General features: G+C 42.4%; 1 pseudogene; it reads right to left on the bottom strand.

Moving 5' to 3' along the window:
* Nucleotides 1-6: 6 nt before the first annotated feature.
* On the bottom strand, nt 7-27,820 carry LOC100010518 (solute carrier family 2, facilitated glucose transporter member 5-like; annotated as a pseudogene).

Below are 27,820 nucleotides of genomic sequence, written 5' to 3'. Positions count from 1 at the left end.
TTTTACCTAGAGAGAAGCAGAAGAATCGAAGGTGGAGGATTTAGATTTCTCTGGCTTAACTCCTGCATTTTAGTAATCCTGGCAAATATCTGGTTGAGCTCAACAAAAGACTTTGTCCTGGTCTCAGGGATGATGAAGACAGTAATAAAACATATCGCAGCAAAGATGATGAAGCAGTAGGCGCCAAGACTCTCCTGTGGAGATAGAAGTCAGACAAATCAGCCAGCATTTATTCATCACTTTCTGTGTGCAGGCTAAACTCTGAGGGTACAAAGAAAGTCAAAAGACAGTCCCTAATCTCTCTCTAGCCGTTACCTTCTGGCTTAGTATCCTTTCTAAGACAGAAGAAAGGAAAGGGCTAGGCAACTGGGGTTAAGTGACTTGCCCAAGTTCACACAGCTGGTAAGTGTCTGATGCCAGATTTAATCTCAAGTCTTCTGTCTCCAGGCTTAGTGCTCTATCCACTAGCCCTATCTAGCTGCTCTATAATATCTCTCCTCCCCCCCATTCCTTCTTTTCCTTCCAGGCTCAGCTCAGCTGCCACTATCTATGGGAAGCCTTCTTGGATTCTCCTTAATTTTTTTTTAAACCCTTACTTTCCGTCTTGGAGTCAATACTGTGTATTGGCAGGAGTGGTAAGGGCTAGGCAATGGGGTCAAGTGACTTGCCCAGGGTCACATAGCTGGGAAGTTTCTGAGGCCAGATTTGAACCTAGGACCTCCCATCTCTAGGACTGGCCCTCAATCCACTGAGCTATCCAGCTGCCCCCTCTCCTTAATTTTTAGTGCACTCTTTCTCCAGAAATTTCCTTTTCTGGGTTCATAGTTGCCCAATTCCCAATAGAATGAAAGCTCCTTCATTCAAAATTATTAAAAAATTATTTGCTATGTAATGGATTTCTCAGAGATGGAGAAAGGAGAGATATATTGGTAAATTAAGATGATATAAAAATAGAAGATAACAATAAAATGTGTAAATATGATAAATTGCTTGCCAAATGGAATTGAAAGAACACCAAACATTTCCAGTAGCTGAAGCAATATAGTCAGAAACAAATAGTAGAACATAAATTCTCCAAAGAATTAAAATTACAAATGGCTCCCAGGAAATAGACATCATGCCAAGGGTCCACAGAGTATGACATATTGCCACTAGTTGATGGTACCTACCTGGTGATAGAAGGGCCCTCATTCTAAAACTCAGAATCAGAGAAGGAATTAGTTTCCTTCATGATTACAAAGAATAGTAAATGGATAGTCCATTTATGTCCACAGGCCTAGAGGAATGTGGCCCTTTTCTATTCAAAGACCTAGAAGAACATGGCCTGCTTATGTCCAAAGGCCTAGAGGAATATGTCCTTCTTATGTCCATAGGCCTAGATGAATGTGGCCCCCTTCTGTCCACAGGCCAAGAAGAATGTGGCCCTCATGTCCAGAGGCCTAGAAGAACCTGACCTGCTTATGACCACAGGCCTAGAAGAGCATGTCCTGGTTATATCCACAGACCTAGAAGAATGTAGCCCTCTTATGTCCAGAGACCTAGAGGAACATGGCCCTTTTATATCCAAAGACTTAGAAGAACACATTGCCTGCTTTTGTCCAGAGGCCTAGAAGAATGTGGGCCTCTTATGTCCAGAGGCCTAGAGGAACATGGCCTGCTTATGTCCACAGGCCTAAATGAACATGTCCTGCTTATATCCACAGACCTAGAAGAATGTGGCCCTCTTATGTCCAGAGACCTAGAGGAACATGGCCCTTTTATATCCAAAGACTTAGAAGAACATGGCCTGCTTATGTCCAGAGGCCTAGAGGAACATGGCCTGCTTATGTCCAGAGGCCTAGAAGAGCATGGCCTGCTTATGTACAGAGGCCTAGAAGAGCATGGCCTCCTTATGTACAGAGGCCTAGAAGAGCATGGCCTGCTTATGTCCACAGGCCTAGAAGAGCATGGCCCCCTTATGTCCACAGGCCTAGAAGAGCATGGCCCGCTTATGTCCACAGGCCTAGAAGAGCATGGCCCCCTTATGTCCACAGGCCTAGAAGAGCATGGCCCCCTTATGTCCACAGGCCTAGAAGGGCATGGCCTGCTTATGTACAGAGGCCTAGAAGAGCATGGCCTGCTTATGTACAGAGGCCTAGAAGAGCATGGCCTGCTTACGTTCACAGGCCTAGAAGAGCATGGCCTGCTTACGTCCACAGGCCTAGAAGAGCATGGCCTGCTTATGTCCATAGGGCTAGAGGAATGTGGCCCTTTTCTATCCAAAGACCTAGAAGAACATGGCCTGCTTATGTCCAAAGGCCTAGAGGAACATGGCCTGCTTATGTCCATAGGCCTAGACAAATGTGGCCCCCTTATGTCCACAGGCCAAGAGTAATGTGGCCTTCATGTCCACAGACCTAGAAGAATGTGGCCCTCTTATGTCCACAGGCCTAGAAAAACACGGCCTGTTTATGTCCACGGGCCTAGAAAGCTTAGAGGAATATGGTCCTTTTATATCCAAAGACCTAGAAGAACATGGTCTGCTTATGTCCACAGGCCTAGAAGAATGTGGCTCTGTTATGTCCACAGGCCTAGAGGAATGCGGTCATCTTATATCCAGAGGCCTAGAGAAACATGGCCTGCTTACATCCGCAGGCCTAGAAGATCATGGCTCACTTATGTCCACAGGCCAAAAGAGCATGGCCCCCTTATGTCCACAGGCCAAGAAGAATGTGGCCCTCATGTCCACAGGCCTAGAAGAACCTGACCTCCTTATGTCCACAGGCCTAGAGGAATGTGGCCCTTTTTCTATCCAAAGACCTAGAAGAACATGGCCCTCATATCCAAAGATCTAGAAGAACATAGCCTGCTTATGTCCAAAGGCCTAGAGGAATATGGCCTTCTTATGTCCACAGGCCAAGAAGAACCTGACCTCCTTATGTCCACAGGCCTAGAAGAGCATGGCCTGCTTATGTCCACAGGTCTAGAAGAGCATGGCCCCCTTATGTCCACAGGCCTAGAGGAACATGGCCTACTTATATCCACAGACCTAGAAGAATGTGGCCCTCTTATGTCCAGAGACCTAGAAGAGCATGGCCTGCTTATGTCCAAAGGCCTAGAGGAATATGTCCTTCTTATGTCCACAGGCCAAGAAGAACCTGACCTCCTTATGTCCACAGGCCTAGAAGAGCATGGCCCCCTTATGTCCACAGGCCTAGAGGAACATGGCCTACTTATATCCACAGACCTAGAAGAATGTGACCCTCTTATGTCCAGAGACCTAGAAGAGCATGGCCTGCTTATGTCCACAGGCCTAGAGGAATGTGGCCCTTTTCTATCCAAAGACCTAGAAGAACATGGCCCTCTTATGTCCAAAGATCTAGAAGAACATAGCCTGCTTATGTCCAAAGGCCTAGAGGAATATGGCCTTCTTATGGCCAAAGATCTAGAAGAACATAGCCTGCTTATGTCCAAAGGCCTAGAGGAATATGGCCTTCTTATGTCCATAGGCCTAGATGAATGTGGCCCCCTTCTGTCCACAGGTCAAGAAGAATGTGGCCCTCATGTTCACAGGCCTAGAAGAACCTGACCTGCTTATGTCCACAGGCCTAGAAGAGCATGGCCTGCTTATGTCCACAGGCCAAAAGAGCACGGCCCCCTTATGTCCACAGGCCTAGAGGAACTCGGCCTTCTTATATCCACAGGCCTAGAGGAATGTGGCCCTTTTTCTATCCAAAGACCTAGAAGAACATGGCCCTCATATCCAAAGATCTAGAAGAACATAGCCTGCTTATGTCCAAAGGCCTAGAGGAATATGGCCTTCTTATGTCCACAGGCCAAGAAGAACCTGACCTCCTTATGTCCACAGGCCTAGAAGAGCATGGCCCCCTTATGTCCACAGGCCTAGAGGAACATGGCCTACTTATATCCACAGACCTAGAAGAATGTGGCCCTCTTATGTCCAGAGACCTAGAAGAGCATGGCCTGCTTATGTCCACAGGCCTAGAGGAATGTGGCCCTTTTCTATCCAAAGACCTAGAAGAACATGGCCCTCTTATGTCCAAAGATCTAGAAGAACATAGCCTGCTTATGTCCAAAGGCCTAGAGGAATATGGCCTTCTTATGGCCAAAGATCTAGAAGAACATAGCCTGCTTATGTCCAAAGGCCTAGAGGAATATGGCCTTCTTATGTCCACAGGCCAAGAAGAACCTGACCTCCTTATGTCCACAGGCCTAGAAGAGCATGGCCCCCTTATGTCCACAGGCCTAGAGGAACATGGCCTACTTATATCCACAGACCTAGAAGAATGTGGCCCTCTTATGTCCAGAGACCTAGAAGAGCATGGCCTGCTTATGTCCACAGGCCTAGAGGAATGTGGCCCTTTTCTATCCAAAGACCTAGAAGAACATGGCCCTCTTATGTCCAAAGATCTAGAAGAACATAGCCTGCTTATGTCCAAAGGCCTAGAGGAATATGGCCTTCTTATGGCCAAAGATCTAGAAGAACATAGCCTGCTTATGTCCAAAGGCCTAGAGGAATATGGCCTTCTTATGTCCACAGGCCAAGAAGAACCTGACCTCCTTATGTCCACAGGCCTAGAAGAGCATGGCCCCCTTATGTCCACAGGCCTAGAGGAACATGGCCTACTTATATCCACAGACCTAGAAGAATGTGGCCCTCTTATGTCCATAGGCCTAGATGAACGTGGCCCCCTTCTGTCCACAGGCCAAGAAGAATGTGGCCCTCATGTCCACAGGCCTAGAAGAACCTGACCTCCTTATGTCCTCAGGCCTAGAGGAATGTGGTCATCTTATGTCCAGAGGCCTAGAGAAACATGGCCTACTTATATCCGCAGGCCTAGAAGAACATGGCTCTTTAATATCCAAAGGTCTAGAGGAACGTGGCCCTTTTAAGTCCAAAGGCCTAGAAGAACATGGGCACAGGCTGGCAACAGAGTGGCTTCTTTGCAGCTGCTAATGAGCACAAGAGTTTTGTTTTCATTAGGAGTGGCCCTCAATAAAGACACCTTCAATCCAGGTGGGGAAGTGGATGCAACAGGGCTAGGGTGTAGACATCCTAAAGCATGCCATCAGGGAGGTTCCTATTTCTAACACAACGATGCAGTTGGTAGAAAGCTCTCAGCCCTGCCACACATTGTGTCACCCTAGAAAAGTCACTTACCCTCTCCGTGCTTTGGGCAACTCTGATAAAATATAAGTTGCAGAGAAAGTGCCCACCTGTTTTATGAGTTTCCTCAATAGACCTCCTTACACTGATTAAACCACAGGTGTCTGGACTAGAAAGAAAAATAAAATTTCCCTAATTAAGAGCTAAAGTCAGTTGTTTCTACACTGCTAAAAGCCCTCAAGAGCTGTCTGTACCTCACAATCCATCACCCCGGGACAAAGCTCTGGTCTCCCCACTTGAATTGTGGCTCTTGAACAAAACTTGTAGAAGTCAAAGGAGCCCAAGGTTGGGCTCCATTTTGGAAGCTGTGCCCACAACGAGGAGAGCTCTGGGCTATTTTACTCTCAGAGGTTGACTGCAGTGCCAAATATCTGCCAGGCAAGGTTCTAGATGGAAGTTCTCTGAATGTGCAGTTCTGCCCCTTGAGTTTTTGGTCAGTCTAGGGATCAGGTCCCCTTTTACTTGAAGGAAAGGGAAGAAGAGTCCCATGCTGAAGTTGGAGAGCCAGTGGACGGTGCCTCCAATCATGAATGCAGCCAACTGGGTAGATTGTAGGAAGATTTCCTCAATAATCAGGGAAGGAATGGGACCTTGGAAAGAAAGGGATGGATGGATGGATGGATGGATGAGAACGGGATGCTGGGATTCCTTATCCCTTCATTTCCATATCAGAGGAGGAGGAAAATTCTAGCACATGGTGCAGATAGGGGAAAAGCCCTCTACCAAGTGAATATTTCTCTTGAAATCAGCTTTTTCAGAAGATGGCAGCCAAATGGCTAATGATAAAACCAATCAGGCATTTCAGCAATGCTAGAATTCCCAGATGCACTTGTAGTCTCGCTAACTTAACTTAGGCATTCTACATTTCTTGGCTGTGAGGATGAGAGAAGTGAGGGGGGAAATGGACAATTATAGTGCATTTTCCATACATCATCTTACTTGACCTTTCCAACACCTCATAAGGTGGCTCCTCCCTGTATGATTATGTCTGTTGTTCAGGTGAGGAAGTTGAGTTGCTTCTAGGTAAGCTGACTTGCCTCTGGTCATTTAGCTAGTAAATACCGGAGACGCGATTTGAACCCAGAGTACTTTGTCCATGACGTCAAAGTGCCAGCACGGTATAGAATATTCCTGTCTATAGAAGATGGTAGACTCTGTAATGGGCTTAATGAGTGCCTCTAGAACGTTCTCAATGGGCTACTCTGGAATGTTCTCAATGGGCCCCTCCATAACAAACTCAAAGGAGCCCTCAGGAACATTCTCAGGGGGACCCTCTGTCATGTACTCCCCAAGGCCCTCAATGGGTTCCCCCAGAAGTTTCTGGGATAGAAGAAATTACATCAAAAGGATTTAATGGGTTACCTTGACTGGGGGGCGAGGATACCAACTTGTCGATACTTACTAGGTCCCATAGCATGACCTATAACACAGACCATCACAGAAGCACCCCAGCCACAGTGTCCTATGGGAGAAAAATCACCTTCATCAGGTATTTGGCAGAACAAAGACATTCAGGAATGGGGAAGCCTGGAATTTTATTCCCTGATGCTTAGAAAAAGGAGGTTTTTTCCTGCTTAAAGGGTTAATCTTGCTGCTTGGGGTTTAGGAGGATTTGGACAGATCATGTATAGTTTTCGACAGAGAGAATGGTATGAGAAGAGTCCACGACTCCACAGATTGCCTCGTTGGGGATGTCTTGGGACTGGCAGATTTAGAACTGGAAGGATTCCCCCAATCCCAAAATACAGAACTAGGAAGGCTTTAAGGACACAGAATGTCAGAGTCTGAAGTGACTTTAGAACATTTTTTATAAACAAGGAAGCTGAAGCTCAAACAGTCTCATAGGATGATGGAAGGAACATTAGAGGCCATCAAGCCCAACCCCTTGATTTTACAGCTGAGTAAACTGAGGCTTTTAGAAGTAAGGGTACTTGATCAAGGTCACAAACTAGGATGAGAAAATAGAAAGGAAGTGGGAGGCAGGGGTGACCTTGTTCTCCTGGACAGATTAGTCCTTGTCCCATCCTACAAGGCCCAGATCTTTTTAGATAATCAGGGTCTTGGAGGTTCTTTACCTGGAGTGAAAGGGCTATTGTTAACACAATGCAGGCCAGGCAGCAGATACTGAAGCCAATCAGGATGAGCAGTCTCCTGCCTAAGCGTTCCACAATGAACACCTGAAGGAGAAGAGACCACAAGTGAGGAAGGTCATGGTCAAGAAGACAGGGCAGCCCTGGGCTCCTCCAGGCCTCAGATTCTGCAGGCCAGCAGCAGGTCCAGTTCCAGCAAGGCATGACAGCCCAGGAACTATCATGCCCACCTGACATTTGTGCCTCTTTCACATTGGGAAGAGGGGATAAGTGAGTCTAAATACAGGGCCAGGACACATGGACACTTAAAAAACAAGAGGGAGGCTGGGAGTGACACTTCAATCCCTGATCCTGAGAAGGGAGGCTGAGGCTGGTGGATGGCTTGAGTTCAGGATTTCTGAGCTGCAATAGGATCAAAGCTGGTAGGATGATCACACTCAGTCTGGCACTAGTATGACAATGGGGGAATAGAGGCTGCCTAATGAAGGGCAGATCAGCCCAGGTCAGAGACAGAGTAGCTCAAAGCTCCCAGGCCAATCAGCAATGGGATCAGACCTATGCCTGGATACTGTACTTCCAGCTTGGCTGGGAGAGGAGCCCAAGTCTCCAAATTAAAAGAAATGGGGACATCTGCCTAGATCCTGAGAACAAAATCATAGTTTGACCAATGTCAAATTGGTCAATTTATTGGTCAAAATATTCAGAATATTTCCATCTCTCCTTGGCACTTGGATCCTGAAAATAAGACATTAGAAATCTTGGGCTACCCAATGATGACTTTTCTTTTTTTAGCCTCCAACAAGGGCTTCTTCACCATAGCCACTGAACTGAATGAACGGAAGGTATCCTACTTCCATAGATGCCTGGCTCCCCATGGACCAAACTATAACTAGGGCTGGTCAACTGGGCCTTTATTCCAGATCCCACCACGTAGAAGGCACTGAGGAGATCATTGGCAGTTCTCAGTTTATCTTCTGTTTACACCATATATATCTTGCAAAGACATAGTTACTTGCATGTTGTCTCTCCCAGTAGAATGACAGCTCTTTGAGGGCAGGGGACAAAGCTCGTGTTTTTGGCTCTCTTGGCATGCCTAGCACTTGGCACATAGTAGGTGCTTAATAAATATTCATTGGCTGACTGGCTTTAGCAACTGAGAAACAGTGAACTCAGCAATTGACTAGCAAGATGGCAGCTAATTGTTAATGCCTTTTCCTCCCCCATCAAACAAATCTTCTACTCAATTGGTGCATATTTTATACATATTTTATATTTATATTGTAAATACTTTAGTGTATATGTTCATGTTGCTTCCCAGGATAGAATGGAAGCTTATTGAGGGCATGGATATTTTCATTGTTCTTGTTTTCCCCAACACTTGGCTCAATAACTGATTCTTTGTAGCTATCTTATTTATGCCAATTTTATATGTGCTTATATGGACAGACATGTTGTCTCTCCTGATAGAAGGTAAGCTCCTTGAGGGTAGGGACAGTCTTATCTTTGATTTGTGCCCTCAGTAGCTAGCATGGTGCCTGTCAAAGAGTTTCAATATATATATATATATATACATATATATATATATACATATGTATATATTTAAATAAATCCTCACCTTCCCTTTTAAGAGTCAATACTGTTTATTGGTTCCAAGGCAGAAGAGTGGTAAGGGCTTGGCAATAGGGGTTAAGTGGCTTGCCCAGGGTCACACAGCTAGGGAGTGTCTGAAGCAAGATTTAAACCCAGGACCTCCCATCTCTGGACCTGGCTCTTATTACACTGAGCCACCCAGCTGCTCTCTCAATACATTTTTTAAAGTGTTTTTTGGCTGATTAATCATTCCTAGAGAACAAAGGTAGAGAATGGGCCTTGAAGGGCTAGAGAAACTAGAGCTGACCTCCAAGTCATTTGTCAAGAGAATTCTGGAGTCATAGGAGGCATAGAGATGTTGGTGAAATGGAGGATGGTTTCCCTGGAGATAGCTGGTTTTACAGGATAGTATGGGAAGACCGATGAATGAAAACTGAAATGAATTTGGGGTATGAGAGGGAGAGGGAGGGAGAGTGGGGAATGATGAAAAATCTAGAATGAATTCCCTTGGGATCACTGTTCCCGTTACTTTGGGGATCTCTCTTTCAAAGACACTGACTTCATTATGGAAAGAAAAGTCATGGGGACATGGGATATACGCACAGCTAAGATGGTCATCACCACATTGACTGCACCTGTCCCTGCTGTGATATACTGGATATGGTTTTCCTTCACCCCTGCTTCCTTGAAGATCTGGTCTGAATAGTAGTAGACCTGCAAATCATAGTACAAGAGATATTAGAGAGGGTCAAAGCAAGAGAGATCAGAGGAAGGGGTGGTACTCTGGTGTCCAAAGCCTTCAGAGATGTCCTACTGAGCCCCTACTGCTTTTCAGTGGATGATAGAAAGAACACAAAGTCTTTTCTTCCCTCACAGGAAGGTCTACAAAACTCTAGGCTTTAACACTCTCCCACATATTACTTCAAACATTCTATTACTCCCTAATTCTTTCCTGGGTGTGCCTTAAGATTCTTTTACATGTTGTCCCATATAAAGAATTGTCATTCCCCCCTTACCCCCCAATTCTTTCCTGGGCTTCAAGATTTCCCCACACATTGCTCCAAAGTCAACATTGATCTCTGATTTCCTCCTGGGCTTTAAGATTCTACCACATGGTGCTTCATGAGAATAGGTACACTAATAAACTCTTGGTAGAGGTGTGAAATGGTCCAGCCATTCTGGCGACAATCCGATTCAGCAATACCACTACTAGGTCTATATCCCAAAGAGATTGAACAGAAAAGGACCTAGATGTATAAAAACATTTCTAACAGTTATTTTTGGGGGTGTCAATGAGTAAGAAACTGGGTGGGTGCTGATCAATTGGAGAAAGGCTGAACAAGTTGTGGCATATGACTGTGATAGAATATTACTATGCTATAAGAAATGATGAGTAGGAGGATTTCAGAAAAAAACCTGAAAAGACTGATATGAGGTGAAGTGAGCAGAGCTAGGAGGACATTGTACCCAGTAGTAACAGCAATGTTGTAAGGATGATCAGCTGTGAAAGAATTGGGAACTGATCAATACAGTGGTTTGCTACAATTCCACAGGATTCCTTAGCTCAAATGCTATCCACTTCTAGGTAGAGAACTAATGGTTTCAGAGTGCAGATTGAAATATGTCCTTCCTTCCTTCCTTCCTTCCTTCCTTCCTTCCTTCCTTCCTTCCTTCCTTCCTTCCTTCCTTCCTTCCTTCCTTCCTTCCTTCCTTCCTTCCTTCCTTCCTTCCTTCCTTCCTTCCTTCCTTCCTTCCTTCCTTCCTTCTTGCCTTCCTGCCTTCCTGCCTTCCTGCCTTCCTGCCTGCCTGCCTTCCTTCCTTCCTGCCTTCCTTCCTTCCTGCCTGCCTTCCTTCCTTCCTTCCTTCCTTCCTTTCTTCCTTCCTTCCTGCCTTCCTTCCTTCCTTCCTTCCTTCCTTCCTTCCTTCCTTCCTTCCTTCCTTCCTTCTTTCCTTCCTGCCTTCCTGCCTTCCTGCCTGCCTTCCTGCCTGCCTTCCTTCCTGCCTTCCTTCCTTCCTTCCTTCCTTCCTTCCTTCCTTCCTTCCTTCCTTCCTTCCTTCCTTCCTCCCTCCCTCCCTCCCTCATGGGTAATGTGGAAAACTGTTTTAATTTTATTTTCAATTTGGAAAATTTTATTTAATTAATTTAGAATATTTCCCCATGGTTATGTGATTCATGTTCTTTCCTTTCCCCCCCTCACTCCCCTCCTGTAGCCAACATGCAATTCCACTGGGTTTTACATGTGTCATTGATCAAGACCTATTTTCAAATTATTAATATTTGCACCAGGGTGATCATTTAGAGTACATCCCCAATCATATCCCATTGATCCATGGGATCAGGTAGTTGTTTTTCTTCTGTTTCTACTCCCACAGTTCTTCCTCTGGATGTGGACAGCATCTTTCTAATAAGTCCCTCAGAAATGTCCTGGATCATTGCCTTGCTGCTAGTAGAGAAGTCCATTACATTCAATTGTGCCACAGTGTATCCGTCTCTGTACAATGTTCTTCTGGTTCTGCGCCTCTCTCTCTGCATCACTTCCTGGAGGTCGTTCCAGTTCACATAAAATCCCTCCAGTTCATTATTCCTTTGGGCACAATTGTATTCCATCACCAATATATGCCATAATTTGTTTAGCCATTCCCCAATTGAAGGGGAATTGAATTCCCCTCATTTTCCAATTTTTTTTTTGCCACCATAAAGAGTGAGTCTATAAATATTTTTGTACAAGTATTTTTCCTTATTATCTCTTCGGGGTACAAACCCAGCAGTGCTATGTTTGGATCAAAGGGCAGGCAGTCTTTTAGTGTCCTTTGGGCATACTGGAAAACTGTTTTAAATGAATTTATATGTATAAAGAACATAATATTTTTTGCCTTCTCAATGGGTGAGGAAGGGTTAAAAGGAGATAAAGAATTTGGAAATGAATATAAATGAATTAAATTTTTAAAACAGATTGCTTTGTATATTGAACTAATTCTTAATCCCCTCCAAAGCCTTAGGGTTTTCCATCTCATTGCTTTACCCACCACGTTGATTCCTGAAAACTGCTGACCAGCCATCATGACCAGAATGGAAATGAGCTGCCACCAGAGAGTCTTTGTGCTGACGAATTTTAGCACAGACACTTGGCCAGCAGCCTTCTCCAACTCATCCTCCAAAGGAATCTCCTCGATCTCTGCCTCAATATTATTAGAGTTTCTCAGCGATTTTCAAGCTGAATGAGAAGACAGGAAAGCAATTAGAATTATGCAAATAAGATGACTAAAAAGCCTATACTCTTTGAACCAGAGATTTTTTTGTTAAGCATAGTCCCCAAAGAGATAACTGATTAAAAAACACAGGCCTCATAAATGCCCCAAAATTGATAATAGCATTTTTCTTTTGGACTGGTAGCAAAGAACTGGAGACAAAGTAGGTGCCCATTGCCTGAAGTATAGCTAAACAGCATCATGGCCCATGGATATAATGGAATATTACTGTAGTGTAAGAAAAGACAAATGGGATGAATACAGAGAAGCATAAACAAATCTATGTGAACTGATACAGACTGCAGTCAACAGAGCCAAGAAAACAATTTACACAATGACTATAACAATGTAAATGGAAAGGATGATAGTCATAAAACGAGTGAAGGTAAAGCTTGCACAATTACAAAGAACCAGCTTGATCCCAAGGATGAGACAATGTGAGGCTATTTCCATCCACTCTTTTGAACAGTGCTGCTAGTGGGGAGGCAGAATAGAACTTTAAATTTGTTTTCAGGTTTTTTTTAATGTACTAATGGATTTTGTAGTTTCTCCCTCCCTCTCTCCCCGTCTCTCTTCTCTCGCAGTTCTTCCTCTTGTTCTCTTCACTGAGCCACCTAGCTGCTCCACTCTTTTTCTTTTGAAAACAATTTTTGTTAAATGAAATTACTGTCTGGGAGAGACCAAAGTAGAGATATAAGTGAAAATTTATCCAATTTAAAAATATTATTGATTAATTTTTAAAAATCTCAATGAAAGGGGGGCAGCTGGGTAGCTCAGTGGATTGAGAGCCAGACCTAGAGATGGGAGGTCCTAGATTCAAATTTGACTTCAGACACTTCCTGGCTGTGTGACCCTGGGCAAGTCACTTGACCCCCATTGCCTAGCCCTTACCACTCTTCTGCCTCGGAACCAATACCAAGTATTGATTCCAAGACAGAAAGAAGGTAAGGGTTTAAAAAAGAAAATCTCAATGAAAGGAGAAAGCATAAGAATGGTCCTAGAACAGGCCAAACCCACAGCTAAGATTAGGAATATCACTAGGCCCCCTTTCTTTCCTTTTGTCATGATGATGGTGAAATAATGAGAGCAGTTCATATTTACATAATGACAAATACAGAACTATTTATAACACTTTATGATGTGACTCTTAGCATCTGACCTGCACCCTAAGAAGCCCTGGCACTTGCCATCCACACTTCTGCTAGCCCCAAGGGCCACAGAGCCTTTCCACTTGCCCTACAGTTTATTCACCTATTTAGAATGTGAGCTCCTTGAGAGTAGGGTCTGTCTTGCTCTTTTATGTGTATCTCCCTTGCTTAGCAACTTCTTGGAATAGTCTAAAGCACTTAATAAATTATTTTTCATTCATTTGACCTTCACAGCACTTGATAGGCAAGTGTTATTGTCGTCATCTTCATTTTGCAGAAGAGAAAATTGAGGCAGAGTGGTTAAGTGATTTGCCCTGGGATATATTAGGAAGTCTCAGAGGTGGAATTCTTGCTCAGGTCTTCTTGATTCCAAATCTAGCTATAATACCAAGTCCACTTCTGCCCACCAAGGCAATCTCTTTCCCAAATAAAAACCATATTTTGACATAGAGGCCATTTTGCCCAACTCTCTCATTTGAGAGATGAGAAAATTGAGGCACAGGTAGGTTAAGGGACTTGGCAAGGGACACAGAGTAGGAAGTATCTGAGGTAGAATTTGAATTCAGTTCTTCCTGGTTTAAAATTCTATACTCTCTCCACTATGCCAGGCTGTCCCATATCCTGGGTCCTTCTGCGCAATTTCTTCCCCAATTAAAAAGCTAGGCTGAGCTCAGAAATCCATGATTCCGCTATGAAGAACAAAACTGATATCAGAGCTGTTTCTAGAAGTTCAGCCTCTAGCACACAGTCAGGGCACCCAGATAACTCTGGAACCCATAAAGTCCTACCTTCTCCCTCCATCCAGAGCACAAGCACTGAAACTAACCTCCCACCAAAATAGAAAACTGTCTATATCTGAGACCTTTAATGAAATTGGTTCTTCCCATAACCACTAACTGTCTTCTCGACTTTCAGAAGACCAATCATAGCCCTGAGGGTGACCTCAGCATCCAATCCTCCTCAGTCCCAAAGCATCCTGAACTCTTGACATATCCAGGGAAGCCTTACCTATTCAGGCTCCTTCTTCATCTCCCCTCTGAATCAGGGTGTACCGGGGACTCTCTGGGAAGAAAGGCAGCAGGATCAGCTCTATTACTTCGAAGATCCCAGTCAGCCCGAAGAGAATCGGCCATTCTACCAGGATCATGGGGGCAAAGTTAGAACTGAAAGGAACCTCAGGGACATTGAGTCCAACTGCCTCACTTTACAGAGAAGAAACTCAAGCCCAGAGAGGGGAAATGATTTACCTAATCTCACCCAGGTATAGTCTATCCCAATATTCTGGTGCTTAACTTTTGTAACATTAGGCTTTTGTAATATTTTATTAGTAACCTTATTTTCATTATTTGCCTTTAAAACTCAAGTTGTGTTTTAATTATGTCCCCAAAGCGTTGTTCAAGTCTTTTGAGTTCTAAGTCCAAGTCAAGGATGCAGCTTTGGGAGAAAATAAAGATAGTAGATAAATTTGGTGCTGGAATGTCTGCAGCCACTATAGGTTGTGACGTTGGCATTGTAATGGTTAGAATGGGTGGTTGCCAAAATTGTAATTAACCCTTAAGTCACAAGACTGTTAATAGCTAGATTTATTAATAAGAAAAAGAAAATAAGAGAGAAATATAGAAAGGAGGTGAAGAATTTCCCAGGCTAATAATCCAGAACCTAGCAACTCAAGGTCTGTCTCCAAATCTCAGCCTCAGAAAATAACAACCTCCCCCTTCTTCTTGGGTCTCATAAGTCCTCACTACATCCACTAGCTCTCCTACACCACCCCCAGGAACCAATCACAGCTCCTCAATTAGCCTGGCAGCACCCAGGGGGGCTGTGGGATCAATTTTGTGGTTGCTGATTGACTCAAATTTAGAACAAATGGAGGTGAAGTCCAAATCCCTAATTGATTAAATCAAAAAACCAATTCCCTTCTCACAGTGTTTATAAATTGACAGTTCCAATTCCTTACATCTACAAAAGGAGGAAAGCATTTCAAGCTTATCCATCCATCCATCCATCCATCCATCCATCCATCCATCCATCCATCTCTTTAATGCCTCTATCAGCTGTGTAGGACAGAGGTTCTTCAAGGCCAGTATCTTCATATTCTGACAGTAATGACTAAAGCTCCAGCGGTCTCTCCCTTGGTTTTCAAAGGGTGGCCAGGGTAAAGAGGTTATATAGTATAGTATAGAGCACCATGTTCTCATGCTGCCTTTTGGTACAGTGGAAGCTAAGATTCAGCTTAAAAAATGCTTCAGTTTTAAGAATTTTACTTGCCATACAGTATTTATAATAGTGTAGATGACACATCATAAAATATGAACATTTTCTGAAATTAATGTGTTTTTAAAAATTGAATCATTAGCACAAAAGATCACAGAATTCTAGGAATTACTAGAGAGAAAAATGTTTTGTATGTTGCCAATTTTATTTTCTGTATTGCATTTTGTGGGTTATTTCATGGTTACTGTGTTAGGAAAAGTGCCTTTCATCAGAATTGATGTTTTATTATAAAGAACTATATATAGAAAAGTATCTTTCAATAGATTACAGTTTTTGGTGGTTGTAGGAACCCAACCTCCTATTTCTTATGAATCCAATGTATCAACATTCCCATTTTTTACTTTTGTGCTTGGAATGTTATCCCCACAAAAGCTGAGGATTGGCTGTGCTGTGACACAACCAAATTTTGAACTAAAGTCCTTTGATTCCTCTCAGTCCATTACTACTTCCCCCAAACTACCTTTCTGGACTGAAATTCTCCATTTCCTTCACTCTACAGTTCAGCCAAACTAGCCTACTTGGTATTCCTTACACATTATATCTCATCTTCTGAATTTGTGCCTTTGCTCAGGAATATCTCTTCCCTAACCTCCATCTCTTAGAAGAATAACTTGCTTTCTTTAAGACTCTCTTCTGTAGAAGACTAGCTTCTCAGCTGCTAGTACTCTCCTTCTAAAATTATCTTGATTTTGTATATGTCCTATATTTACTTCTGTATACAGTGTCTTCTGGGACAGGATATAAACCTCTTGAGGTCAGGGATTGACTCACTCTTGTCTTTGTGTAAGCAGCACTTTGCATAATGCCCAACATATTAAGTACTTAATATATGTTTGCAGATGGATTGATTAATTCCAAATCCAGCATTCCTTCTGGGTTCTACACTGCCTCTCCTCAATGCCTGATGAGAGAACGATTAAGTTCTTAACCAATAAAAGTGGAACATATCAATCTTACCCTCCTCAGTTCCCAAGATGCACTGAAATCCAAAGATCTGGGCTACAAAGATTCCAATTGTGATGAACAGCTGGTTGACAAAACCCACAGCCCCTCTCAGGTTTTTGGGGACCAACTCTCCCAAGTACAAGGGAACAACATTGTATGTCATACCTGATATGAATAAAATTAAAATCAAATTAAGATACAAAAGTCTTATTGGGGGGAGTAATACCTATCCATGAACATTTCTCCCATCTCACCATTTACATAAACCCAACCTCCATGTTGTCCAAAAATGTTAAGAGAAGAGAATAGGGGGCAGCTGGGTAGCTCAGTGGATTGAGAACCAGGCCTAGAGACGGGAGGTCCTAGGTTCAAATCTGGCCTCAGCCACTTCCCAGCTGTGTGACCCTGGGCAAGTTACTTGACCCCCATTGCCTAGCCCTTACCACTCTTCTGCCTTGGAGCCAATACACAGTATTGACTCCAAGACAGAAGGTAAGGGTTTTTTAAAAAAAAAAGAGAGAAGAGAATATAAAAAATTGGTTAATACATGAATATTTAATGAAGACCTTTCCTTAGATTTGACATGGCTGGAAAGAAGAAATAGCTGGTTAGGGAATCCCATAGGCAAAGGTCATTGACTCAAGAATGGCATCATAGCTGAAACTTGGATGGATTTTCTGTTTACATTCTAACCTAAATGGAACTTAGAGGTTTCTCTTTTTAAAAAATTAATTACATTTTTTTTTTTTTAGCAAAGCAAAGGTTGCCTTCTCTCCATATCACCTATCCTCTTCCCAATTGAAAAAAGAAACAAGAACAAAGCTCCTATAAAAATATGTTTACTCAAACAAAACAAATTCTCACATTGGCACAAAAAAAGGTCTCAATCTGCTCTCTGAGAACATCAGCTCTTTTTTTCTGGAGGTAGGTAGCACCCTTCATCATGAATGCTTTGGAACTTACTAAGTCTTTTGTACTTGATTATCTTTTTTAAAATATACTTTATTTTTTCTTCATTTACATAAAAAACAAATTTCAATATTCTTAAAAAAAATTTATTTTGGGTCCTGAATTTTCTCTCCCCTTTTTCCTCTCCCTCTCTCCCTTGCTGAGTCAGGAAGCAATCTGATATAGATTCCACATGGGCAATCATGTAAAACATTTTCCCATATTAGTCCTTTTGTGGAAGAATACTTGAAATAAATGCAGAAAGAAAGTGAGTCCTTTGAGATTGGTCCATTGTATTGCTGAGAATAACTAAGTCATTCACCCTTGCTCATTAAACAATATTGTTACTGTGTATAATGTGTTCCTACTTCTGCTCACTTCACTCTCATCAGTTCACATAAATCTTCCCAGGTTTTTCAGAAATCATCTTGCTTACCATTTTTTCGAGCACAATAGTATTATATTACAACCATATACCACAACTTACTTAGCCATTCCCCAATTGATAGACATCCTCTCAATTTTCTATTCTTTGCCACACAAAAAGAGCTGCTATCAATATTTTTGTACTTAAAGATAATTTTCCTTTTAGTTTTATATTTCTTTGGGATACAGACCTAGTAAAGGGTTTTATAGCCCTTTAAGTAGAGTTCCAAATTGGTCTCCAGTGGTCCAAAGGACTCACTTTCTTTCTTCATTTATTTCAAGTTTTCTTCCACAAAAGGACTAATAGGGGAAAATGTTTTACATGATTGCCCATGTAGAATCTATATCAGATTTGTGCGTTAGTTCACAACTCCCTCCAAAATGTATTAGTGTCTCAGTGTTCCCATATATCTCCTCCAACTTTCGTAATTCTCCTTTTCTGTCATAATAGCCAAATGAGAGTTATGAGGTGATACTGTCGAGATATTTTATTTGCATTTCTGTAATTAATAGTGATTTAGAGCTTATAGAGATTATAGATAGCTTTGATTACTTCATCTGCAAACTACCTGTTTAGATCCTTTGACTATTTATCAAGTGGGAAATGACTCGTATTCTTATACACTTGACTTAATTAATTCTCTCTGCATTAGAGAAACTTGCAATTTTTTCCACCATCATGACTGTCTTGTCCATATTGTGTCTCTCCATCCTGTTTTCATTTTTCTACTCTCTCTCCTTTCACTCTGTCTTAGCTCAAAAACATTTTGCTTCTGACGACCATCTTCCTCAATTTGCCCTTCCTTCTATTGGCCCCGGCCCTTCTCTTATCCCCTTCCCTCCCACTTTTCTGTAGGGTAAGATAGATTTCTATATTCAATTGAGTGTGTATGGTCTTTCCCCTTTGAGCCAATTCCAATGAGAGTAAGTTTCTAACACTCCCCTCCCCATTTACTCAAGCTCCTCCTACAGTGTAAAAGCTTTTATGTACCTCTTTTATGTGAGATAATTTACCCAATTCTACCTCTCCCTTAACCCTTATTCCCAGTGCCTTTTTCTTTTTCATTTCTCAATTTTTTTAGATATCAGTCCAATATACTCAATTCATATCCTTGCCTTCTATCTTTGCATATTACTTTAACTGTACTAATAATGTTAAAATTATTCTCCTCCTCCTCCTCTGAGGTCAAATTTGAATCCAAGACTTCCTGTCTCCAGACCTGGATATCTATCCACTAAGCCTCTTTTTCTTCTTAGTGAATGTATAAATTTCAGGACTTGAAGACTTATTTGACCAACTTTTCTTGTGTGTATGTGTGTGCTTGCGTGTATAGAAGGGAGTAGGAGAGAAAGAGGAGGGAGAGGGAAGAAGAGAGAAAAAGGAGTAAGGGAGGGGAGATAGAGGGAGGGAGGGAGGATAAGAGGTGAGGGAAAGGGAGAGAGGAGGGGGAGATAGAAAAGGGGAGAGAGAGAGAGAGAGAGAGAGAGAGAGAGAGAGAGAGAGAGAGAGAGAGAGAGACAGAGACAGAGAGAGAGAGAGAGGGAGAGGGAGAGAGGGAGAGAGAGAGAGAAGAGGGAGAGAGAGACAGAGACAGAGAGAGAGAGAGAGAGAGAGGAAGAGAGAGATTTCTTAACTATGATTGCTTTTGAACTGGTGCCCTATTTTGGCCATGTTATAAACACAACTCTGAAATAACTGTGGATGGTCAAGGGGAACATAACTGGGTCTCCAAATATCCCTTTATTCCCTTTTCAGGAACATGCTTCATGCCTAGTGCCAAGTCAGGATGGAATAAAAACATACGTAATGGACAGAGGTGATAACTTCCAGAAAAAGAACCTTTATGTTCTAAAATATTGATAGCAGCTCTCTTTCCAGTAGCAAAGAACTGGAAATTGAGGGGATGTCCATCAACAGGGAAATGGAACAAATTATGAATTTGTTTCCTCATCTTTAAAATGAGGACCTTAGACACTAGTTAAGAGATTTGCCATGGGCAAGTACCACAGACATGGTCTTGGATACCTAGGCAAGAATCTCTTTTAAAGCATCTCTTGCAGGTAATCATCTATTCCTAGCTTAGAGGTCTCCAGTTGGAGGGAACTCCCTCCCTCCTGAATCAGCACTTTCCAATCTGGGGCGGATCTAATTCTTAGGTAGTTGTTCCTTACCCAGAGCCTCCATTAGCTCTCCATTAACCTCTCAGCAACTGCCAGTCAGGATGCCCAGTTCTGCTGTCTGGGGCCACGCTCTAGACCTTAACACAGAAACTGGCACAAAAACTGTAGGCACTTAATAAATGCTTGTTGACTAATTCACTCACTTGCCAAAGAAAAAAAGTTTAATCCTTCTTCCTCTTTTTTATTCCTCCTTTATCTTTACAGCCCTTCAAATAAATACAGCTAACTAGTCCCCCTATTTTTTAAACCCTTACTTCTGTTTTAGAATCAATACTGTGTATTGGTCCCAAGGCAGAAGAGAGTTAAGGGCTAGGCAATGGGGGGTAAGTGACTTGCCCAGGGTCACACAGCTAGGAAGTGCCTGAGGCTAGATTTGGACTCAGAATCTCCTGTCTCTGGGCTCTAACCAATGAGCCCCCTAGCTACTCCAGATGTTGAGTCTTAAGGGAGGAGGGCAGTCACCAAGCACAGTGCCTGACACATAGCAGATGTATCATAAAAGCTTGTTGAGTGAGGAAGTAAATTATCACCCGTTGCAGATGATATGATGGTATACCTAGAGAATCCCAGAAAATCAACTAAAAAGCTAGTAGAAATAATTAATAACTTTAGCAAAGTTGCAGGAACACAAAAATAAACCCATATAAATAATCAGAGTTGAGATTCAAACTCAGGCCCTCTGATTCCAGACCCAGAGCTCCCTGTCCATCATGCCATGGTACCTGTAGGAAGAGCAGAATAAGCCAACCATTTCTATCATAAAAAGATAATAGATATAAAACATAGCTATGCATTCTCTCCAGAACAATGCCCAAGGCTCCTTGTGACAGTGGCTGGAGTGCTGCACCCACCCAAAGTCAGGAGGACTTGAGTTCAAATCCTACCTTTGATCCTTACTACCTTGTGACCTAGGGCAAGTTATCATAATACCTTGGAGCCTCAGTTTCTTCAGCTGTGAAGTGGAAACAACAATAACTAGTTGTTAGTTCAATAAGGCTCAAATGAGCTGATGTTTGGAAAATACTTAATAAACTTTGAAGTACTTAGTGAATATTTATTATTATTGCCTTCCCAGTAAATCTAGCTATAACAATGAACCATCCTCTTGTTTATCTGTGCGTATTCCTAAAAAAATCCGGGCAAAGATGATGACCATGAAGGAGCTTAACATTTTGTTGTATCCCATCAAAGTTGCAGAGACAATGGAAAAAATGTTGCTGATCATCAGGGCTCCCTTTCTACAGAGGAAAAAAAAATTAAATCCCCTCCTTTGAGAAGAGAAGCATGCCGTAACTGCTGAAGTATTTAGAGAGCAGGGTGACTGTCAAAATTTGAATCCTGGAATCAAGAAGACCTGAGTTCAAATCTTGCCTCAGACACTTACAAATTATATGACTAGGGGAGAGTCATTGAACATTCCTGAGCCTCCACTTCCATTATCTGTAAAACAAGAGGGTTGGATTCTATGGCCTCTAAGGGCCCACCTGCCCTAGATCTTTGACCTCACTTAGAAGTCTTTAAAAGGAAAGCTGGGGGTGGAGGGGGGGGCAACCAGCCCTAGAGACGGGACATCCTAGGTTCAAATTTGGCCTCAGACACTTCCCAGCTCTGTGACCCTGGGCAAGTCACTTGACCCCCATTGCCTAGCTCTTACCACTCTTCTGTCTTGGAGTCAATTGACTCCAAGACGGAAGGTAAGGGTTTAAAAAAAAGGGGGGGGGAGCTGGAAAGTTAATAGTTAGGTGTATTGGGTATAGGGCTGGACTTGGAGTGAAGATGACCTGAATTCAAATCCAGCCTCAGACATTTTCTGGTTGTGTGACCTTGGGCTAGTCACTTAATCTGTTTTCCTTCTACATCAATAAAAAGGGATAATAATAGTACCTACCTTCCAGATTTGTTGTGAGGATCAAATGAGATTACATTTGTAAAGTCCTTTGCACACCTTAAAGCATTATATAAACTATTATTAATGATGTGGAGGATTCTTATTCATGTACAGAATGTTTTGGGAGGTCCCCTCCAGCTCCTAGATTCCATGATTCTCTGAGTTCCCTTATAGCTCCAAATACTATAAATGCTTATTTTTAATTTAATATTTGCTGACATGTTTTATATATACATATATATACACACACATATAAAACATTAAGGTTTACAAAATACTTTACATATTTTATCCCATTAGAGTTTAATAGCAAGGATGTTATTATTTTAAACCCTTAAATCTCCTCTTAGAATCAATACTGTGTATTGGTTCCAAGGCAGAAGAGTGGTAAGGGCTGGGCAATGGGGGTTAAGTGACTTGCCCAGGGTCACCCAGCTGGGAAGTATCTGAGGCCAGATTTGAACAAAGGACCTCCCATCTCTAGACTTGGTTTTCAATCCATTGAGCCACCCAGCTGACCCCAAGGATGCTATTATTATTGACAGGCAGGTAGGTACAACAATGAACTAGGTCTGGAATCAAGAAGACTCAAGTTGAAGACACTTACTAGCTATACAACTCTTGGCAAGTTGTTATTTGCTTCAGATTCCTCATCTGTAAAAATGGGGGTAACAACAGCACCTATCCCCTAGGGTTGCTATTAAAATCAAATGAGATTTTACCTATAAAGTCCTTAGCATAGTGCCTAGCACATAATAGGCACTATATAAATACTAATTATTACTATTACCCCCAATCAACAGAGAAGAAAACTGAGGCTAAGTGATTTGTCTGTGGTCATAGAGGTAGAGTCAAGAGTGGAATTTGAACTCATGTGTTCTGACTCCAGGTCATGTCACCGTGTTCAGGAACATAGGCTAAAGTTTTAATCCTAAGTGTTCAAAGTTCTGCCACGGTCTGTTAATGGATTCCCAAGGGTGGAGAACTTTGACTTACCTGCCATATTTATTTATCATTGAGGCAACCATGAGTGACCCAATTAAGCCTCTGAGAGGAAACATGTCCACAGTGAGAGACCGTAGCAGGGTCAAGAATGTACTGTCTAGATACTCGGAAGTCTTATTATAGTAGGTTTGGTTGTAAAAGTTTTTCATGATTTAGAAACATACAAAAAAAAAAAAAGAACTTGGCTTTACCTGGAAAAGAGAACATTTACAGCAGAGAGAGACCATATGGAAGAACGACTGGACTTTTTCTGTTGGAACTTAGAGGAAAGAGTTAAGCATAATGGGTAAGAAACAGTTTCAAGTGAGGAAAAGCTCATGGTAGGAGCTGTCCAAATGCGGAGTTGCTGACCAGGGACAGGGCTCTCTGTCACTGGAGGTCTTCAAGGAGAATGTGGATGACCACTTGCTAGGGATGGGGCAGAAGAAATGATCATTCCAGTACCAGTATGAGCTGAAATTAATGGCTACTGAGATGCCTTCCAACTCTGGGGTTCTTGGTTGGGCCAGCAAGAAATGTACTTGAAGCTATTAAGCACCCCATTCATCCAATCGCTCTCTAATTCTCAGAAACAAACATCAGCAAGATTGAGTAGAGAGAAAGCAGGGACTGAATATAATTTCCTTCAAGGATGACTGATGTTGTAACCTGATCTTGCCAATGTGATTGAAGAAAAGGTCAGGCAGCTGTCACCAGGATCATCAGTCCATACAACTACCTCTAGTGAGGACCAAATATGTATATGGAGAGCCCTGAACCCGAGGAAAGGCTGCTCCATCCTCATTCCTCAGCTTGCCCACATTCTCTTGACTACATCACAGACTGACAGAAGGCTGGGGCTGGAAGGGACCTAGTGCAACCCAGACCTCAATGGGAATGCCCTTTGCAACCAACCCAACAAGTGATCTTCTGGCTTTTGCTTGAAGGACCTCCAGTAACTCCAGAGGCAGCCCATCTCACTTTGGGATGGCTTCAACTGTCAGGAAGGTTTTCTTTTCATGGGACCCAAATCTGCTTCCCTACAACTACAACTTCCACTGCTCCTTGTTTGCCTTCTGGTGCCAAGCTGAGCCAATTGAATCCCTCCTCCACATGGTGAGCCTTCAGACACATGGAGAGAGATTCTTGAAGATGTCGTGCAGATGGCAGGAGCTTTGAGAGCTGGGAACCCTCCCCTCACCCTTTATATTTTGTGTATCCCCATAGTAGTGAGTCTTATACATAAAAGCCTTATACATAAGAAATCTTTAGGAAATGTTTGTTCAGTGAAAAATGACTCTCCATTTTCCTGGCCAGTGCCACCTACCTCTGCTGGGGAGTTAACAACAACAGTGTACTCATACTGGAAAGATGATCCAAATTCGACCACCAGAATCACCAGCCCCAGTACAAGGGTTAACCTCTGTGGGAGAGACAGTGTCTTAGATTTAAGAGAACAGGTGCTGGAAGTAAAAAAAGTCACTGGTGCATCTGGGAGCAATTCCTGCCAATGGGTCTAATCTTGAAGAAAGGCTTATGGGAATCCGAAGATCCAGAGAGCATGACAAAGGTCCCATTAGTTCCTTCTAAATTTCCAAATTCAATTAGGCTAATCAATCAATTGGTCAACAAATAAGCATCTTTTCTGTGCCAGCCACTGTGCCAAGCACTGGCCTTAAGGCTAAGAAGTTCATCTCTGTTTAAAATTAATATCCTCAGATTTAAAAAGTCAGCACAAAGACTCCTGAAACTTAACAAAAAAGATAAAAGGAAATCGATAAACAATTCTGTTAGTTTTTCTTTAGATTGAGAGGTATGGCAAAAATGGCACAGGATTTTCAGTCAGAGGACTTTGGTTAATATTTTATTTCTGATGTTGAAGTTACTTAGCCTCTTTAGGCATGAGTTTCCTTACCAATAAAATAAGAGGGTTGAACTTCATGGCATCCAAGGTCCCTCTCAGGAATAAATCTATGATCCTATAATCCTTGCAGTTTGAGCTTGGGCAAGTCACTTCATTTCCTTGGGCCTCAGTTTTCTCCTCTATAAAACGAAGATCTTGAACTAAAGGAAATTACTTTCTAGTTCCAACTCTAAGATTTTAAGAGTTGTTTTGAGATTCACAATGCTCTTTCCTTACAACTGCCACAAAAGGATGTGTGGCAATATTTCATAGTTATTTTCCTTCTATCAAAGAGGAAACTGAGACTTGGAGGGAAGCAGCTCTGTAGGCTGATCCAGCTAGTATGTGTAGGAGTCATGATTCAAACCAGGTCTCTTGGTTCTTCTTTCTATATCGCCCTCTAGAGAGGAAGCCCCAACAATCCTATTGAAGGATTCTGTGTTGTGTATTTCATGGAAGACTTCCTTTGAGGATTTCTAAAGTTATAGTTGTCACTTGGCTGACAGAGAAACTGGATCCCCATTTTGGCAGTCTTCAATGACAGAGGAATTCATTAGTCTAAAGTAATACCTTGGGCCAAATTAATAAAAATTAGAGACATTCCCCAATTGATAAATGGTCATAAAATATGAATAGGCAGTCATAAGAAGAAATCAAAGTTATCAAAAATCACAAAAATGCTCTAAATTCAAATAATGTAATTAGAGAAATGCAAATTAAAACAACTCTGAAGTATGACCTCACAGATGGGATAACTTGACAGAAAAGGGAAAAAGGCAAATGTTGGAGGGGATGTGGGAAAATAGGGACATTAATGAACTGTTGGTGTAGTTGTGAACTGATTCAGTCTTTCTGGAGAATGATTTGAAACTCTGCCCAAAAGGCTATAAAACTGTGCACACTCTCTGACTAAACAATTCCACCGTTGGGGCTGTATCTTAAAGAGATCAAATGCTTCTAGGATCTCCAGGCACTAAAAGAAGATGAACAACCCTGAAAAGGGCTCAACAAGCCTTCACATCAAGGATACCATAATACATAGAACACCAGAGGTGCTAGTCTTCCCTGGACACCCTAGGAATGCCCACATAGATAATGAAACTGACACAGGCATTACCAGAGCTAGCTCAGTGTTTGGGAAGCTCTGAAAGAACGTGAAAGAAGAGGTATTAGGTTGCCTACCAAACTGAATGTCTAAAGAGCCACCATGCTGGTTTCATTGTTGTATGCCAGTAAAACTTGGATAGCCTACCAGTGCCATGCCAGAAAACTGAATCACTTCCATTTGGATTGTCTTAGAAAAATCTGAAGATCAACTGGCAAGACACTGAGGTCATCTCTCAGTCTGAGCTGGCAAGCATTCCAAACTTTACCGCAGAGATCACAACTTTAATGGGATGGCTATGAAGCCCAGATGCTAAACACATATTTTCCTAAATGGCTGTTTTATGGAGAATTTTAACGAAGCAAGTGATCATGGATGGGGAGGTTAGAAGAACTGGCATGAGGACATTCTCAAGAACTCTCTGAAGAACTTTGGTATTGATTGGGAGACATGGGAGACATGGGTGAGATGATTTCAGACAACTCGCTTTTTCTCAGTCTCAGTTTCCCCATCAGAGAAAAGGGGACAATAAGATACTTTACAAAAATGTTGTAAGTCTCAAGTGAGACAATACATGAAATGTATGGAAAATTTCAAAGTGCAACCTTTTCAGTTGTTATTATTTTAAACTCCTACCTTCTGTTTCAGTATCAGTTCTAAGACAGAAGAGTGGCAGAGGGTTAAGTAACTTGCCCAGGGTTACACAGTGAGGAAGTATCTGAGGCCAGATTTGGCCTCAGAATCTCCTCTCTCTGGGCTCTAAACAATGAGCCCCCTGGCTGCTCCAGATGAAGAGTTGTAAGGGGAGGGCAGCTACCAAGCACAGTGCTTGATACATAGCAGATGTATCATAAAGGCTTATTGAATGAATGAATGATCTCATTAGATTGTGTCATGGAGGTTTATCCCCTTTCCTTCCTGTCTATCAAACATTCCTGACATCCCACAGTTGTGCCAGGGTTGCATTGGTGTATGTTTTGTACTTCAATAAAAGTTAATATTTGGGGCAGAATCGGGAGAACCATGAAGAGAACCGTGGGAGAATTGAAGGGGAGAACAGAGAAGAAGCAGAGCAGGCAGGTGAGAGAGGAATGAGGAAGAGACTGGCAGGCTAAGCACCACACAGTCAGGTTACTTATAGGAACATTTGTCTACCCTTCCAATAAACTTTATAAAATATATATCTGGGTAGAAATATTATTTTTACTTATTACAGATAGCAACCACATTGGTCTAAGAACAACCCTTAATTTTCTTCTGAAAGAAATTTTGAGTCTTGGGTAAAGCTTAGGTAAGATAGAATTCACTTCAGTTTTCTAGCCTGCCTTCATATGCAAAAGGAACCTTGGCAGAGAAAAGGAACAGGCTGCTGTTTTTACCAGATCAGATCACATTGGATTGGTGAGAAAAGCTCCTTCCCTGGTGGCATCCCCCCCACTCCTCATCCCATTTTTTTCTTTCAGCTCAAATAGGGGTAAAGGGACCTTTTTGCCCATATGGAATTGGGTGGGTTTTAGGACCTAATAGGAACTCTTGCTCTTTTATTTTCCACTGCAGGCAAGGTCCTAGAGTTCCTTCTTTCATCCTAGTGCAGTGTAGGGTGGGGGAACCCCTTAAATTAATCCTGGGTTATAGTTTAGCGGCTTCCTGGGGCAGTAGAGAAGGGCTTTTTTGCCCAAAACAGAATGGGGGACCTAGGCAGGAGAGCAGCTTCTTTATATTAAAGGGCTGGAACCTGCAGGCACAAAGGGCAGACTCCTGTTTCTTCCCAGCATCTTCAGTGTCCCTACCTTACCACCCCCCTCCCCCGACTGGTTTAAACCAAGGGGCACTAGGACCCAACAGATCTTTACCAGCCCAGTGTCTTCCTGAATTTCCCCACTCACTACTGTGGCAGGGACCTGCTTTTCAAAATTAATCAT

This window comes from Monodelphis domestica, chromosome 4 (genome assembly GCF_027887165.1).
Source record: "Monodelphis domestica isolate mMonDom1 chromosome 4, mMonDom1.pri, whole genome shotgun sequence".
Classification (NCBI taxonomy): Eukaryota; Metazoa; Chordata; class Mammalia; order Didelphimorphia; family Didelphidae; genus Monodelphis; species Monodelphis domestica.
This window is presented reverse-complemented; position numbering and strand designations above follow the sequence as displayed.